The 19414-nt window shown below is 39.3% G+C and overlaps 1 protein-coding gene across 1 annotated transcript in view; it reads left to right on the forward strand.

Annotated features, from left to right (window-relative positions):
- CNTNAP2 (contactin associated protein 2) overlaps positions 1-19414 on the forward strand; it is a 1698090-nt gene that overhangs the window by 977537 nt on the left and 701139 nt on the right. The window lies entirely within an intron of this gene.

Raw genomic sequence — 19414 nt, forward strand, 5'->3', positions numbered from 1 at the left:
GGGGGCACCGGGGCGCAGCCTAGGCAGGAAGGGCGGGATGGGTGTGGCTGCTCCATGCTAGCAGTGCCGCTGCCTTTGCAGGGCTGCTGCCCCCCTGCACCGTGCCAGCTCCTCCATGGCTGGGGCTCACAGCTGCCGCAAGCAGGACGCTCTGGCTCTCCGGTGCCTCCGGAAGGTGGCTCCTCCCTGCCGAGCTGCTGCAGCGGTCTAAGCCCGGCAAAGCCAGTGAGTGGACTCGGGGTGGGGTCCACCAGGGTGAGGTGGGGAGGGCTCATGGGGGGGCTGTGCACCCTCCAGGAGATTTCAGGGGGTAGAGTGGGGGGAACCTGGTTTGGGGAGCAGCCCCTGGGCATGGCTGGCCCCTGGGGTCTGTAGAGGCTTGTTGGGATTTTCTCCTCAATGAACCGATGTGCTGGGAGGGCAGGGGGGCAAGGTGGAAATTTCACCTAGGGTGCAAAATAGCCTTACACCGGCCCTGTCCCAGGGGGTGCGTGTACCTCAGGTTAAGAACCACTACACTAAACTGATAAGATCTGCATTTTAATTTAATTTTAAATGAAGCTTCTTAAACATTTTTAAAAAACTTGTTTACTTTACATACAACAATAGTTTATAGACTTATAGAGAGAGACCTTCTAAAAAATGTATTACTGGCACGCGAAATCTTAAATTGGAGTGAATAAATAAAATCTCAGCACACCACTTCCGAAAGGTTGCCGACCCCTGCCCTAAACTGTGATACCAGGGACTTTTTGTAAGCCATTCTTTAATTCTGACACCTTTTTAAAGACAGAATTTGGAAAGAGGCTTTAAGTCTACAAAAGTATGCATTGCATATCCAGTCTGTTTTGCTTGATGAATGTATCATCATTGCAGCTTGTCACTCCAAAACCGCAGCCAAGACCTGGTGTTGTCACTTGTCTAGAATAGTTCCTTGGGAGTACAGGATGTTGACAAGGGGACGCTGAATCAGGCACTGTTCAAGTATTTGCCTCGGCTCTTCATATTCACATTTGGGGTCATTCTTCAGCTTCCAATTGGGCATATTTTAGTTATAGATTGGGGACACATCAGTTGGAAGTAACAGAGGAAGAGAAGGACCTCGAGTATTGGTTGATCGCAGGATGTCTATGAGCCGCCAATGTGATACGGCTGTTAAAAAAGCTAAAGCGGTTTTGGGATGCATCAGGCGAGGTATTTCCAGCAAAAATAAGGAGGTGTTAGTACTGTTATACAAGGCACTGGTGAGACCTCATCTGGAATGTTGTGTGCAGTTCTGGTCTCCCATGTTTAAGAAGGATGAATTCAAACTGGAACAGGTACAGAGAAGGGCTACCAGGATGATCCGAGGAATGGAAAACTTGTCTTATGAAAGGAAACTGAAAGAGCTTGGCTTGTTTAGCCTAACCAAAAGAAGGTTGAGGGGGGATATGATTGCTCTTTATAAATATATCAGGGGGATTAATATTAGGGAGGGAGAGGAATTATTTAAGCTTAGTACCAGCGTGGACACAAGAACACATGGATATAACCTGGACACTAGGAAGTTTAGACTTGAAATTAGATGAAGGTTTCTAACCATTAGAGGAGTGAAGTTCTGTAACAGCCTTCCAAGGGGAGTAGTGGGGGCAAAAGACATATCTGGCTTCAAGACTAAGCTTGATAAATTTATGGAGAGGATGGTATGATGGGATTGCCTAATTTTGGCAATTAATTTGGCAATTGATCTTTGATTATCAGCAGGTAAGTATACCCAGTGGTCTGTGATGGATGTTAGATGGGGTGGAATCTGAGTTACTACAGATAATTCTTTCCTGGGTTCTAGCTGGTGAGTCTTGCCCACATGCTCAGGGTTTAACTGATTGCCATATTTGGGGTCGGGAAGGAATTTTCCTGCAGGGCAGATTGGTAGAGACCCTGGAGGTTTTTTGTCTTCCTCTGCAGCATGGGGCATGGGTCACTTGCTGGAAGATTCTCTGCAGCTTGAGGTCTTCAAACCACAATTTGAGGACTTCAATAACTCGGACATAGGTTAGGGGTTTGTTACAGGAGTGGGTGGGTGAGATTCTATGGCCTGCATTGTGCAGGAGGTCAGACTAGATGATCGTAATGGTCCCTTCTGACCTTAAAGTCTATGAGTCTATATTGACCCCAGTCTTTGCCATCCTAGCTCTTGCTCAATTTAGAGTACACCCGGGTTTTCATTTGAGGTCAGTGTCTTCAGAGAGTTGCTCTGAAGTAACCAAGTTCTCTAAGATCATTGGTGTGTCCCATCATTTTGTTACTTTGTAGCCTTTCTCAGTGGTATTGAAACAAGAGATTTTCAGAAGCAAAGCTCTTTTTAGATGTATGCATCTTGGGTGAAGGAATGCATCCTTTCAGTGGATGTCTTGGATTATGCACTTGTTTTTGTCTCTCCTTTCTACTGAAGACGCTCCTTCTCACTGATGGTGATGCAGTTGCCGCAGGGCAGTAAGGTGACAGTGTGGCAGTCATTTTCCCAATACCTCTAATGATCTTATAGAACTGATGTAGTATCCGTTCTGTGTGCATGGTTTGAGCATGGCCATAGTGCGGCACAGTAGTTCGTAGCTGAGTAACACAGGGTGAGACTGGTTGGTCGGTGTGTTCTGGGGTTAGCTCCATATTTTGTGTTTGCCAGTTGCTGCATTACACAATTTGTGGCATTCAGCTTCTTGGGGTGCTCCTTGAATGTCAGTGTTCAGTCTAATGTGACCCCAAAGTACACCAAATGTTCATAGTGCTTGAAAATTGTACCATCCCACAATATCTGGAGTGGTCACTTCATTGTCTGGTGCTTCAGATGGAAGGCATAGGGTTCTTGCTTCTGTCTTGCTAGGGTTAAGAAACCATGTGCGATAGCATTTTTCAAGTATGGTCAGGGAATAAATTTTCCTTTTTCTTTTTTTTTTTTTATAGAAAGGTTAGCAATGTCTGTTAAAGAAGAAACCTCATTGTAGGTCATAATTTAGCTGTTTGTTTTTTCTGACATGTTACTGGAACACCAGTTGACAATGCAACAGCATGATATTTGATCAAAAGTTGTGCTGTTCCAACAAACACGGACATTTCTTGCTGTGTTGGCCTTTCAGGAGTGACAGCAAAGCTAATAGCTGTATTAACTTTTCTGTAAGTTGATGCATTTTTACATAAGCACTCAGGCTTAAAAGATATAGTTTCTTCTTTTTTTTTTTCCCCCCAAGAGTGGTGGACAGATGACAAACAGCTACATGATGCACTGACACTGTGCATGTGAATAGAATTTCTAATACCGTTTTGCCTCCTGGGTCCTCTGCAGATTTCCATGCCACCAATGTGGGTGGTGTTGTCATTGGCAACTGTTATCCCTGTTGGAATGAAAACTAAGTTGTGCTCACTCATGTTGAACTGACAGTGTCATTAGGTCTTCAGGGACAGCAAACTGACTGATTTATTGCAATTCATCTCATGATTTGTGTGTTTCAATGATTTATCTTCATAAAGTACTACTGACAGTCACTATTATGCATCAGAATGTTGTTACAGTGAGTAAATTATGATTCAAGGATAGTATATTTTATGATTTATTGACTATGGTCTGGTAATTAGTAATGTATATGACAGGCTACCTAATTTATATAAAATTCAACACACAATCATCTATCAAAAATGATGGTAAAGTTAAAGTTCCCATCTGAAAGAAATTTTAGAGTTAGAAGTAGGAGGTCTGACCCTGAAAACCTGTATTCACAGGAGTAAATCTTTAATAAAAGCTGAAAATGGACAAAAGCAAGGGTTTCCAGTCCCCTGGGACTCAGTTGTCACTAGTAAGTGATTTTACCTTGTGATCTATAATCTAGTAGAAACCATTAAAAGTTTGATAGTTCGCATTCTAAGTATGAGAATGATTATCTTGGGAACCATCATGTGTTAACTTGACAAAATCAGATTTGTTTAAAATGACAATCGTACCTAACTACAAAATGCTGGTTACAGATGAGCTTTGAGATTTAACTGTGAACTTCCTAGGCTTTGAAGGTTGTCACAAGACTGTTGTTATTGCCTTTCTTCTGTTTTGTATAATTTGTGGGAGAAATATTTTTTTCTTTTGTTTAAAAAAATCAACTAAAGAAATTTGGGATGTGATAAACTAAGCTATAATGGTTCTTACAACTGTGACTGTTACAGTATTTAATAGTTTTGAAATGTGTATTGTTTATCTATTCTACTGTAATAGATTTTTAGAGTTGCTAGATTCTAATATTATTCACCCCTCTCAAAATACCAAAAATAAGAACAGTAGAAAATGAACTTAATAGCTAAGAACAATTTTCAGCTCTTCAACTGAATCCCTAGGAACAAAAAAAAGTACACACCCACAACTTTAAAAGACAGTGGTTTTTAATTGCAAAAAACAAAGTGATTTCCAGCTGAGAAATCTTATAAACTGACTTCTACCCTGGGATGATAGACAATCATTGACAATAACCTAAGGCCCTGATCCAGCAAATGTCCCCACGTGTGCAGATACCTCTGCTGGCATTGAATCCCAGTGAAGTCTCTGGGTCACTGTGAAGTCCAGTGCATATTTGGTGACTCACTTTGGTGGTGATTTTAGCATCTCAGCAAAGCAAGTTTAATAGCTTACTTACCATAGCTAACACTATACTTTTGGTAAGCTTTGTAAACTTCTGTGTCAAATTCAGCCCTAACGTGTGTATGCATCTCCCGTTGATTTCAGTGGTAGAGATGTTTGTTACTCTTTTGGGCAAAGGACTTTTTTTGATTGTGTATTTAGGGTGTCTGGCAGAATGAGGCCCTAATAATTGATCAGGGCCTACAAAAACTATCATAATAGAAATAATTTAGGGGCAGAAATATCCTCTTTAACTTTGGAACACAGCATTTATCAAATAATGTGTTCTTATTTTATTAGGATGTAAATATTTTATATTTTCTTAAATATACTGCATGTGAAAACTCAGTACCAATTGAGGCTTGATCCTGTAAGTTGATGTTCCCTTATGCCACAGGGAATCTATTGACTCTGTACAGGTTTAATGGTCCCCATTGGCGCATTTCTTTGCAGGATCAGGCCAGAGAACGCTTACAGCATGATATGAAGTGAGTCCATTATAATAATAATATATATTATTTTAATGAATTCTTCTCATGGGGAATTGTAATGGTCTATCTGGTAGTTCTAATGTGGCTGTCACTGTGGCATCTGGGCAATAAATATGCATAGAGAGAGATTTGGTCAGAAGGACTATACACTCTTCCCCTTCCAGTTTTTACACCATTAGTATACTAAGCGTGTTTGTAAATATAGGTAGTTTTTTTTGTATGTTGGTTATTTGCTATTTATTGCAAGGAATGTCCTGGGAAGGCTATGAGAGAGAGAGCGAGCGAGCAAGCTTGTATTTTGTTCCAGATGGTAGTAAAACAGAATGTCAATCCTGTTTGGACATCGTTTTTTGGTTAGTGTTCTATGACCATAATTACCTTTTGAGTGTTGTCTTTATTTTTTTATTCTGTGTGTGTTGGTTTCTGTTACAGTCTATGCAAATCTTGTTGCTTTTTAACAAAAGCAATAACAAGTTAATTTTTGTTAAATACAAACTATAGTGGCAACCCACTATGAGGAAAAATAACAAAGACTACAATAACACATCACATATTTGCTCATATAATGCATTCTTTCCAATCTGATTTATGACAAAGACACTGTGCTCCCTCAGGAGATCAAACATCATCCTAGATCAGAGTTCATTGTCCATATGGAAAAAGCAGTGAGGTATCTTAATACAGTGCTAAATTTCTCAATTTCCCAGATACGTCAGCTACTAGGTTCCTCCACACCAGGAGCATGCTAACTTTAGAAGGTGGGATACTAAAGGATTATTTGTTAATTGGAGATATTTTCTGGGCATAACTCTACTAAACTTTGAACATCTTGGAATTAAATTTAACCTAACTACCTCCAGGTTTGGCTGTAATGAAATATTTTCCCAGGGTTGAAAAAGTGGACTGAACTCCTTTTTCCCCCCAACGAGTGTTTATATGAAATTTTTACTCAGTTTTAATCAAGTGCTAAATTATGTTCAAAATCAGAATTAACTTTTGACCAAAAAGTTGAAACATACATAGTTTTAATATTTGTCAGTCAGCACTCACTAGTGTATCTAACATCTGGGTATTATGGGTGTTTGTTCTCATTCTTCCCTGAATTTATTTCCATAAGAAACTCCTTCCATTTCTAATTTCCTGGCACTGAGGAAAGCCTGTTAAAGTGTTCAGTGATATCAGTGAAGATCTATCTTCATAACAAATGTGGATCATTGGGGCTTGTCTGGTGGTAGAAGGCCCATTAGAATTTGACATAAGTTTTGGGGATAACTGGACCAGATTCTCCCTTGCACAAAAATATTCTCGGTGCAGAGGTGATGAAAGGGGGCTCAGGGAAGAGATTACTTGATTCTCCAACTGCCTTAGTCCTGACGTACGTTAGTATAGCTGGCTTTGGTCCATCAGGGACCGTGGGTCTGTATACAATTCCAACGAAATCAGTTTTTCTCAAACCATGCCGCACTGTGTGGTGCATAAGGACCTGAACACTTGATTAGAAACACAAGTGAAAATGCAGTCTTTTTTCATTGTTCAATCTGGAATGGATGCAAAAAGTAAACATCACAAATAGTGAAAAGGTATGACATCAGCTTTAAAAATCTGAAGTCTTGCTTACAACATTGGGTAAAGCAATTTTGCTTTGGTTTTTTCATACTGTCTTTAGGGCCAAATTGATCCTACATTACACTGGTGGAAATCCTGGGATATGATTCTTCTCACAAGGGTACAAATAGGGATTCTATTAACATCAGTTATGGCATTGTAACCAATGTGAATGCAGAATAAACTATAGAAGAGTTATTTCAGAGTTACAGCTGAGTGACTGAGAGCAGAATTTAGCCCATAATTTTAACCTGAGTGTCTCTTTAAGAGAAATTTTAGAAGGTGTATAAGAATCCTGCTTCTGAAGATTCTATCTCAGGATAAAGTCCCATTTTTTGTTAGGAAATTTTATATCTCAAAAGACTCAAATGCTGCACAGATTTTCCTCCTTGTTGACTTCCACTGAAGCAGCAAAAGCCACTGGAAGATATTACCAAACAGCTGAGGGTAAGAGGCTTTTGTTCTGTGGTACTCCTAGAGAATAAAGGTTTCTAAATCTAGTGATGGGATTAAAGAATTACAATCAATGGATTTCTATTTATTAAGTAATTTTAAACCTCTTGTTGTATGGCTTTGGTCTCTTTATAAGCCAATGGGCACTCTGTTTTCTGTGCATTATGGTGAAGTCTTCTGCTAAGCACATAGGAAAAAGTTACAGAGCCAATTTTCTTCAGATAAAAAATTCTATCGTACAGTATAATCTTTACAGCTGCTTTACACATGTATTTTTTCCTTCTATTTACTAGAAAGAATTGTATCCTTTTATAAATCTGCTATTTCAAGTTCCATTTTTTATTATCTTAAAATGAAAAGGTTGGCTGATATATAATAGCAATGTTTTTAGAATTTTTCCTTAATTTTTTAAAATGACATTTTGAAGTTTACAGGTGTTGTTTTAAAGTTGGAAAATTATGTGCCTGATTCAAAGCCCAACGACGTCAACAGGAGTTTTTCCATTGATTTGAATGGGCTGTAGAGCAAACCTTATTTGTTGATAATTTGTCCGAGGAGCTCAAAAATTAAATGAAGGAAATGCATTTTGTCTATTTCCGTTTCCTGAAAAATATGGCTCAGCAAAAAAGTAAAAGTCAGTATTTAAAGACTTTGATACTAGGAAGGACATTCTGACTGAAATAAATAATTTCTGCAATATTGTCATTCTATTTTAAACGTACATTTGTTTGTTTTATATTGTAAATGCTATTTTTTAATAATCAAAATACATAAATTGAATATTGCCTAGACAGAGCAATATTTGTTATCTCAAATTATCTTTCCAAGTTTGTGTATTTTCAAAAACATACAAACTTGGAATGACAATTTTAATGTAACAAGTACAAAATTAGACCCCATTTCTGCAAGCAGTTATGCACTAGATTAATCTTACACACAGACACAGACACACAGACTCTCTCTTGAGCGAGTACTGGAACTACTCACGTGTAAGTTTTTTGCACTGTTGGGTTTATAGCATATTTTTGGTTTTCGTTTCTCAGACAGATTGTGTTGTGGCTCTCATTTGAGATTACTAATCAAATAATAGTATTTTAGGTCAGAGTTAAGGTGGTTACATAACGATGATATAGGCATTTTGTTGCACTTGATAAGAGTAGTGTATTTTTTTACTTACTGTGTGCAAAATACAATATTTATGTTGTCCTCAGCTATTTTTCCCTTGCTTTGAAGTGCTTGACTTCTGTAAATTATGTGACTTTTCTATTATGTGAGTTTTCAAAGAGATTAAACTGTGTGGAAAATTGGAAGAGTTTATAACAAGCCATTTCCTATTCAGAAATAATGATATGTGAGACAAAGATATGCTAAACAGAAGTCAAAGTTACAAAACAGGAAACACTTTCAATGAGCTATTCAGCTATTTTATTTTAAAATTTACAGAGACATTCTAGAAGGACACCAGAGCTGCTGTAGTTAAGTTTCATTCTCTTTTACTGTCAGACTACATCTCACAATTTTGAAAATACGATAGAGTAAATTATGACTTTATAATAGAAGCTAATTGCAACCTTAATTTTGGAGAAGCAACTACCTCTCCCTTACTGCAATTTAATTTATTATAGAGTGATGGATGTAAAAGGCATGTAGGATTACGCAGTCCAACCTCCGACATTTTCCAGATTGTTCCATATGGTCGGATAGAACCTTAGCTGGCATAAATAGATGTAGCTCCAGTGATTTCAGTGAAGCAATGTTGCTTTACATTAGCTAAGAATCTGGCCTCGTATATTTTTTTACTGTTAAAACTAGTCTGAAAAAATTACTAAAAGAAAACAAAGTATTACATGGAAACAACCAGGCCATGGCAAGGTTATGGGTTAGACAACTATAATAGGAAATTTCCACTCAGTGATTCTAGAGTGTGTGTGTGTGTGTGTGTGTCTACAATCATTGACAACAAAAGCAGATAACTTTAAAAACAATGTTGGAGTGTGATGAGGTGTGTAAACCCCACAGTGTAGCAGCCACAAAGGAGCTAATGGATGAAACAGTTACTTCCACAGCTATGACTAAGTGGTTGACTTGTAACAACTGGGATAAAAGGCTGCACCTCACATGGTGTGTGGTTGCTACCCGACAGGATGGGGGACTATCTCAAGGAGGTTTCTCAGCAGTAGCTTGGAAAGGAATGGATTTAGTGGCCCAATACAGGGGGTGGGGATAAAACTTCTGGCCAATAACAAAAGGGGCTTTTTTTCCTCTCATTACCTTGTAGGGTAGGGAAGGAGAAGGCAAGGCTTCTGGAGGCCCCTGTTGAAGAGGCTACAATATAGGGTCCAGGAGTAGCTGGCAGAGAGCCATTGGCTCTTAAAGGCCCAGAGTATCACAATAGACTCTCAGATAAAAGGTGAAAGAATGATCCCTTTTACATGGTGAAGACTTAATTTGAGATTAAAAATCCTTGGACCTTCTCACTTAAAAGCTAGTATATATGAGTGAAATCAATATCGACACAATATATGTTGCTATTTTGTTTTCTCCCACCACACACAAACACACACTAACTTTGACAAGATGCTTGTGATTTTTGGTAATGCTGCTTTTTTGTTGTTGTTCCCTATTCTATATTAGCTGGTGTCTGTTGGGAATGAAAAAGGTAGTTTCCAGAGTTTTGTACTGCACTTGAGCTTAGCTGTGATAATTCTATTCTCAGTCTTGTGCTGGAAGGTCCACTGATGTTGTGTTAGATTTCATGGGAGTGATTCTGCTTTATTACATAAATTGTGCACTGGAGAAAACTTGGTGGTAAATTGGAACTTTGGTTTCTAATGTGGGCAGATAAACAGGCCCTTTTTCCCCAAAAAATGTCTAGGAAATGTGCCTAGGCAAAGCTTCCAACATTTCCTGTATGGGTTTCCCATACTGGATATGATTTGGGCTTGCATGATTAATTTACATTATCTTTCATTATTTCTGTCTAGCACAATTGCTGAAATAAGACAAAGTTAAAAAGTGTTTCTACTGAGAACCTGTTGGGGTGGAGAGCAGGGGAGAAGAGAGAAGAGAAGCCTAGGGCTCAGTTTGTGAGCTACTGTTCACTTTAGGCATTTCTTCTAAATAAAGTTCTGTGGAAAACAATAATAAAATACCTTTTTGTTTACAGACAAAAGCAGAGGTCATACATCTTCCAGCAATTCTGCTTGATATTCAGGCACTAATCCTTCCGTAATCCACGGGCAGTCTGATACGGACAGTCTGGTACAGGCAGTACTCAGTAAAATGCAAAACAGTGTTTTGAAATGCCAACATTTTCATTTTGTTTTGATGGCTTTCTCAGAAAATACCAACCTAAGCTCTGAAGTCTTTTACTTGTAGTTCGACTGAGAGAGAACATTTGTCTTTTATAAACTGTACAAACCTTTGATGGGACATACACCAGCCAGTGTACATGTTTATCTTACAAATGGCAGCGTAATTGACAGCAATGAAAGTTCTTCATTGCTTAATAAAATGGGAAAAAATAACCATTATATCAATGTTGATCTTTCCCTACAGCATTGTAACAGGAGCTGTCTTCAAATATTGTGCTAAAATTGAATGATTTTGTGATATGCACAATTGAGGATAAGAACAAGATTATCAAACTCTTTGTCATTTGAGGCCAAAGGCAGAATTTGAACATCCGTGCACTAGTCTTTCATCTCCAAAACCTATCTACTGAATTACTCATTCACTAGATAGAGGCAGAAAGGTTAGAATATCAGCAAACATACACAAATACAAATGGTGACAGTTTCCTGGATACCATGACTTGGTATCCTAAAATAATAAAATGAAGAAAGGATTTACCCGGGGGATAATTTACTGGAATAGTCAGCCTGTGTTGTGTTTCCAAAGTAATCATATAGTACCCAACGGAACTTGCACGGTGTTTACTCTGTACTTGTTTAGGCAGATTCTCAGTGCAGTCCATATAAGTTTGTCTGAGAGAGGTGTCTGTAAAATATCTGAAAGGACCTCAGATATAGAACTCTTGTGGGGAAAGGGAAGAGGTAAATCGTATATGCTTTTTATTAAACCTCAAAAACAAAAAACAAACAAACCACCATTCAGGCCTACTTTCATTTTTTTCCAGTGCTACTTCATCCATCTCTGAAGACAACAGCCATGCACTGGAAACATACATCTTGAATATAACTATGAAATGTCACACGTACACCAAGCTTCAGAAGGGGTTGGACAGCTCTGCTAATGCAGACTGCATGGTAGTTGTGTTCACTACCATGCTACGAGTTATCCATGAACTCTCACCACCATTTTAGTTGAGTCTGCTTAACATCATAATTCAGTGCCTGCTCATTATGATTGTGAAAAGTGTGTGGTGTGAGGGGTTTTGCCCAAAAAATCTGCAAACAGAATAAGACTGTTTCATGACACTTTTAGGCTTAGATCCTATCCACGCTATAGCTAAAACCAGGCAACACACATTTGAACATTCTGGTTGCTAGCACAATTCTACCATGATTTCTCTACTAGGGTTTTTTCCTTTCCTCAGAACTGTGTTGTAAAACCTTCCTCTATCTGGGCAGCAAAGCTGTAAGGAATAGCATCTACGTTGGTCAGGGAAAGTGTGATAGCGATGTGTTAGCAGCAAATATTTTCAAATGCAGGGGAAGATGCATTTTGCCTTGAGTAGAGAGAGTCAAATTGTATTTCCCCTAGGCAACAAGGCCAACAACACATCAGGGAGCTTCATCCCATCCCTTGGCAGGGCAGGTGTTGTTGTCCCACAAACTTACACAGGATCGTTTTAGGGGTCAAGACAAAGATGCCACATTTATTATTAATCCGTAACTATTAGCAAATACCTTAATGCTTATACACATACACTCACACACACACACACACACCAAAATGTTCTGCAGCTGCTGGATAGTTACCAGTCCTGATTGCAGTTTGAGTTTGCAGCTTGGGATCGGAGCTCGTGGCAGCTAACTGGCCAGGAAAGCTGAGCACGAGGAGGAGCCGGGTCTCTGTCGGGCGCGCACCGATGCTCCCTGATGTTGATAGCAGAACGTTACCCAAAGTCTCTCATTTTACCCTTCCTTTTTTTATAGGAGTTTAGTTTGGATTCAAAGTTCCTAGGTCTTGCTGTGTCACGCCGCCTCTGGGTTTGCTTGATCACCCGTCAATTGCAGGCGTGACTGTCAGCCTGGGACCTGGCTTTGAGCTTCCCTCTGTTGTTCTGTTGTTCTTTTCTTTTTAGGGTGGATGCTTCTTACTTTGTTTAGGGCTGTTGTCTAGGTCTTCAGCCGTTGGTATTTGAACTTTATCTCATCAGGACAGGCTGGGGCTGGAGGTTGATTCTATCACCCATGCATACCTCATTCACACATGTAAACTAAACTAATAAGATTACAGCAGGGTTTGCAGAAATGAAGGTTGGAGAAAGCTTTTACAAAATGGAGTGAGTGTTTTAAAATGGAGTTTGAATTACAATATGGAACAGAAGTTACAGTGTAGGCAAGTATAGTGAATGGTGAACAGAAGTTACATTAATAAAGTGAACAATTAAAAACAGTTTCATTTATCAGTTCTACAGTGTTTCCACACCCCTCCTTTGAGGTTTATACTAGTGGAGAACAGATTTGTTTTGAAGTCAGATGTCAGAACCACACTGTCCTGGGCCCAGGCTGCCAAAACTTCAGGCTGTATTAGGACCTTGTGGCTCCCTGGTCCATGGTAAAATGAGCTCCCTCATGTCCTTTGTTCTATCAGGAGGCCCGGGCTTTGATTTTGCTTGCAGGAGTTTGCCTAACAGAAGGGTGAATCTGTCCACAGTTTTTGCTAGCATGATTTCATCCATAATGTGTTTTTAAAGAAAGTAATTCTTCAAATCTAACCCCTCTTGTTAATTATCAGCAACCAGCCTTGGGTGTCAGTTTACATAAGTGAACACCAAATTCCAGAGGGAGTCCAGCCAATGCAGCCATTGTTTGTTGGCTATCATCATGTTCTCTTCTAGCTTTTTACAGTGCACCTTTCCTTCCATTAGATTCCTGTGACAAAGGAAGGAAGAGACACTGCTATACCCTGAAAAAAATAGTTATGTGGGATTGGAAGAAAAGTGGGATGTTTTTGTCATTTATCGTCCGAGACATATGCACAATGAAGATAAAGGGATATAAAGGAATTTTTAGTGTCTTAATCCTATTATTAAAAAAAAACCAACTAGCTGCTCTGTGAATTAGCAGTGACCAAAAAATTTCCACTAATGAAATCTTGTGCCTAGAGCTTTGTATATCTCTCAGACGGAAGCACGACAATCATGTTACAGGTGCACATTAAAAAGCATTGACAAAGAAAGAAAACTAAACTATTTTAGTCAAACTGAAATGTAGTGTTAAAAAAGCCAACAGATGTACAAAATTGTGCTATTCGAATATTGAACCTAGAAAATGTTCAGAAGGCCTTGCTGGAACCCTGGTTTAACATAAGCAAGATTTAGGCTTGGCAAGATACTTAAGAGTGTGCCTGACTTTAACCACTTGAAATCATCCCATTCTTTAGTAAACTGAAGTTTAAATAACTTCTTTGGTAGATTGGGGCCTTAATCTGTTCACAAAGATCAAGCTGGTTGATATCCCAACAGCTGAGATCTGCAAAATTCTGGGTCTCAATTCTCCCTCTCCACCCTCTGTCCAGGACGATAGGATTTGCTTATGTTCTGTTTGTCAAGAATCAGCCCATTAGGGTGTATGAGACAGAAGGGTCATTCTCATTCTCCCACCTCAGGAAACAACAAACTTCTACTGGGAGTGGGATTTACTGTTATATTGTGGGTGGTGAATTAGAACACAGAATTTGAGTTTCTCAAAAGGTAGTTTTATTATTTCTATTTTAAGGGCTCATCAGTCTCTGTGTGTATCTTCCTGTCTGTCATCATTGTTTGTTGCTGAGATGTTATGGAGAAAGTAAGGCTAGGATAATATGACTTGTTACTAGTTCAGTAAAATAGTACCTTTAAACTCAATTTTACCATAATATATCTGGTTATATTTTATTTTTTTACTTAATGTTTATTCAGAGCACATGTGAATGAAACAGGAGAGATTTTCACTGTTTCTGTAGATTCCATGTCCACCAATGGGGCGGGGAGGGAAGGGGGCAATTGCCTAGGGGCCTGGATGATTTAAAAGGGCGGTTGGGAGCCCCAGGCCTTTTAAATCACCTGGGTGGATGGCAGTGGGCTCCTAGACGCTCACGGGGTGATACCATTGGTGGCAAAGACAGCTGGGAGCGCATGTGGAAGCCCTGGCTGTGCTGGAAAAGCGCCCATTGACTATTCCCTGAGGCCCGGAATTGCTGTCTGTGGGCCTGGTAGAGACATCTGAACATGGTGGCATGGAGAGAGAGGATTTCAGTTAGACATGTTGGAAATTTGGGTACCTGTATTATGCTGTACTTTCTTCACTCCTCAGCACTTGATAACTCTGCAAACACTGCTTTAATCCAGGGTCTGAATTATGAACAGACTGTAACAAATATCCTGAGACTCTGTAGAGAGACTGAAGGGAGGAAAACTGCTCAAAAGGTCCCCAAAAGGAGCAGCTGGATTTCTTTAATTCACACAAATATGACAAAAGAATAGTAATATGGTAAATTTTAATACATGTAGAGTTCAAAGGATGACACAGGGAGATAGCATCTTCTTCTGAATATAAGATAGTGACCAGCTCATGGATAAGTGTTAGTTAGGAAAAATAGTACTTCTGTGGAGAGGTATATTTGGCAGATAACAGTAAGACAGTGTGAAAGCTATCAGATAAGATAAAGTTATTACCAGCACTGTGTCCCTGAGATTTTGTTTGTTTGTTTTGAGAGGAAAAAATACCTTTAAAAATAGAATTGATTTTTAATTTCTGAAAAGTTTTTGTTCCTTAAATGAGAGAATATGAAGGATAAAAGCTAGTGAACTTAGAGTCTATAATAATTTAATTATTCACTAATTTAGAAAAATTTGTATCCATGACTGCATATTTATGATTCTGGAAAAAAAAAGTGGATTCAATTAATTTATTCAGGAAGGCCTGCATAATTCATACATAATATTTTTATAAAAAACCTTGGCACAGCCTTGATTCTAAAAACAAACACACGCTTAACTTTCAGCATGTGCTGAGTCCCATTAACTTGAACTTCAAGCACGTAAGTAAGTGGCTGCAGTACTGGGACCAATATTGGCAGAATTTACCAGGATTAGAATGAAGGGAGGAGAAATCAGAAACTTTAAATTTGTTCATTGGCAAATTAGAGCATCCCTCCAAGCTTGACTTGACAGTGAGATTTGAATTTGTAAGTTTGGCTATTTCACAATTAAAGCAGGAGACTGAGATAAGCGCCCCCATCAACCTGTTAAAGAAGGCAAGAAGAAGGGGGGCATCTGTCCTTTGGGCAACAATATTCATTCCAATATTAGCATAAGGGTCTGCAAATGCCTAGTTTTAAAGTTTGGAATACATTATTTTGTGTGTGCAAATGCAAATACCCTTTTCCATTTATTTTTATAAGTTTCCAGTAAAAACAAAAAATCATTACAAGTTTGACAAATATTTGCAAACTGTATGGTCATATGTAATAGAAATCACCATTTGTCAAGCCTATTGTAAGAAGGTTGATTACTGTAAAGTCTGCAGTATTATAGTTGCATATATTTACAAAATTTGCCATTTTTATTGCACTACATTATAAATTATGGAAATAGGAAAATGGCTTACCATGGTGTCATTTTATGTGCTCCATTAATTTGAGGCTAGAGATTTTATTTAAATGTAAATACTAACCTTTCAGTTCCATATGTTTTGACACTAAATTACAGGGTACATTTCACTGTAGCTAAAATATCACTAGTAGGCAAAACTTTGCCATGTTGTCACCCAATGACCTGAAGATAGAACTAAGTTTGAATGTGAAGAGCAAATTTATCATTGGTTGGCGAGTGGTTATTGCCACTACGCTGTGCTTTGAATCCACTCTAGAGATTATATGTCACTCCTCTAGTTTTCTGAGCCTAAATATCTGTTAGAGTAAGTGCATAGAAACTTTCGTTATTAGAAAAAGAACACACTGAAAAAATGAAGTGGACTTTTCTGAGTCATAAATCCTAAAATGTATTTCTTTGGATTATTCCCTAAACTACCTAATAGCAAGATTTAAATATTTGTTAGTTTATTTTCAGAAAGAGAGAATATGAGTATGAGACCACAGAAATAGCTCAAGGTGTCATTTCTCATAAATTGGTTGCAGAGAGGCTAGGGGAGGTTGATTATTGATGATGGTTTCTTGATTTAATTGCAGAGGAACATATGGATCTTTTCTCTATTTGCAACTGTTAGAATCTTATTTGTGTTACTGTAGTACCTAGGAGCCCTAATCATAGACCAGCACCCTGTTGTGGTAGGCACAACACAAACAGCCCAAAAAGACAGGCCTGTCCCAAGGTGCTTACCATTTCAGTATAAGACGAGATACAACAAATGGATGCAGGTGGACGGGGAGTCGTCTTAACGTTTGTGCAATGTGCCTCAGGTGGCATGTGACCAGGAGTCACATCCTTCCAGCTACTCCTTTATCCTTAAAAACAAACAAACAATCAAAAACATTACTTTCAGCAATGATTGAAACAACAACATTGTTGAATTCAACTGCTGGTTGAATCATTAGCTTCCCTGGCCCATGCTGGGCACTGATGTAGAGTGCGACGTGAACACTGATCCATGACCCCCTGAGGAGGAGTAAAAAGAAACAATGAGACAATATTAGTCAGCATTATATACAGCAGGCTCAACACACCAGCAGCTTAAACACTGTCAACTTTTTTTGTGGCCTCATGGCTGTGACAGGTTGGATCACAGAAGATCCTTGGGGGCTGCCAACTGATGTGCCAAGAGTACATCTGCCCCTGCTTTCCTGCCCTGCCAGCCTGGGACTCCAGCCCCCTGTCTTGCTGAGCCAGACATGCTAGTCTGCTCCAACACAGACCCAGGGTCTGAACCACATGCCCCAAAGCTGCAGACTTAACTGAAAGCAGGTTAAGAAGTGTTCCTGTCTTTGACACTCAGATGCCCAACTCCTAATGGGGTCCAAACCCCATATAAGTCCGTTTTACCTTGTATAACACTTATACAGGGTAAACTCATAAATTGTTCACCCTAAATAACAGTGATAGAGAGAGATGCACAGCTGTTTCCCTCGCCCCCCAGGTATTAATACATACTCTGGGTTAAGTAATAAGTAAACAATTATTTTATTAATTACAGAAAGTAGGATTTAAGTGGTTCCAAGTAGTAACAGACAGAACGAAGTGAATTACTAAGTAAAATAAAATAAAACACTCAAGTTTGAGTCTTATACAGTAATAAAACTGAATACAGATAAAAACCTCACCATTAGAGGAATCCCAGTAAGCTTCCTTTTACAGACTAGTCGTCTTTTAGTCTGGGTCCAGCAATCACTCACACCCTCTGTAGTTGCTGTCCTTTGTTCCAGTTTCTTGCAGGTATCCTTAGGGGTGGAGAGGCTATCTCTTTAGTCAGCTCAGGACAAAATGGAGGGGTCTCCCAAGGGTTTAAATAGACTTTCTCTTGCGGGTGGGTACCCCCTCTCTCCTATGCAATGTCCAGCTCCAAGATGGAGTTTTGGAGTCATGTGGGCAAGTCACATGTCCATGCATGACTCAGTTTTTACAGGCAGCAGCCATAGTTTACATGTTACCTTGAACATCCTCAGGTAGACTTCTTATATGGATTGGAGCCTTCCAAGATTCATTGTCCTTTAAGTGTTTCTTGATTGGGCACTTAATTTGCACAGTCCTTTCTCAAGAAACTGATCAAATGCTAATGCTACTTAGAAATCAAGCAAGTACACAGCCAATATTCATAACTTTGAATACAACAATGACATATTCATACAAATAGGATGAATGAATTCAGTAGATCATAACCTTTACAGAGATATGTTACATGGAATATGTTTTATGCTACATATGCCAGTTATGTCATATATGCATTTGTAAGCATATTTCCATAAAGCCTTTTGGGATGCACCATCACAATAACAAATGTGGGCTTTGAAGGAGGACAACAAATTAGCTTTGCAGCTGTTTACCGAGCGTGTCTCCCAAGGATGTGGGGCAGCATGGGAGTCATCACAAAGGTGCTTGTTTGAAAATTTTACAAGTGGGTGATAGAGGCTGATGACAGACTAATCACAGATGGGAAATTAACCTTTTGCTACTGAATGAGAGATAGGGTGACCAGATAGCAAGTGTGAAAAATGAGGATGGGGGTCGGGGGTAATAGGAGCCTATATAAGAAAAAGACCCAAAAATCAGAACTGTTCCTATAAAACCGGGACATCTGGTCACCCTAATGAGAGATGATAGGTTATGCAGGGCACTGAAAGTGAAGACAAGTAGCTTATGCTTGATACAATGAAGAAGAAGGAGCCAGTAAAGAGATGCAAAGAGAGGGGTGCCATGGTCAAACTGACAGGCTAGGAAAAAGATCTTTGCAGCAGCCTTCTGAATAGATATCAGTGGGGCAAGATTGTCTTTGTCAAGGCCAGAACGTAGTCTGGGTGTGAGGATGCAGAGAGAGGTCAGACTCAAAGATGACTGTGGGCTCAGAACTAGAAAAAGTGGTGTAAAGGAGTAGTGCTCTTATGGGGAGCTGGCCCAGAGTGATGACTACTACAGCTTTTATAAAAAGTAGCATGTCATTGGAAGGGGCTTTGACCATTATTCAGCTTACCCAGCTAGTCCCCTTTAGAGGAGTGCAGAACCTCTGTAGCCTTTGCTTACAGACAGCCGGAATGGAGAAATTGGTTGTCTCCTCATTAGTGCCCAAGCAGGAGAAAGTACTGCCTTTGTTTGTGCTTTGTGCTCCCACACAAGAGCAGCCACAAGTTGCAGGAGCAACCACACGGTGCTGAGTGTTACGTGCTTTCTTTCAAAGGTGATCCTTAGCCGGTGTAAATCAGTATAACTCCACTGAAGCCAATGGAACTAGAACAATTTACACGAGCTGAGGTTCTGGCCTGGAGAGTAAATAGCCTATGATTTGGTTACACTTAGTTTACTATTCTAAAGACTAATATGAGTGATTACATAAGCATTTTTTCATATTATTTAAGTATTTAATTGATGTTCTTAGCTGTACGATGGGTG

The sequence above is a fragment of the Gopherus flavomarginatus genome, chromosome 2 (genome assembly GCF_025201925.1).
Source record: "Gopherus flavomarginatus isolate rGopFla2 chromosome 2, rGopFla2.mat.asm, whole genome shotgun sequence".
In the NCBI taxonomy this organism is placed as follows: domain Eukaryota; kingdom Metazoa; phylum Chordata; order Testudines; family Testudinidae; genus Gopherus; species Gopherus flavomarginatus.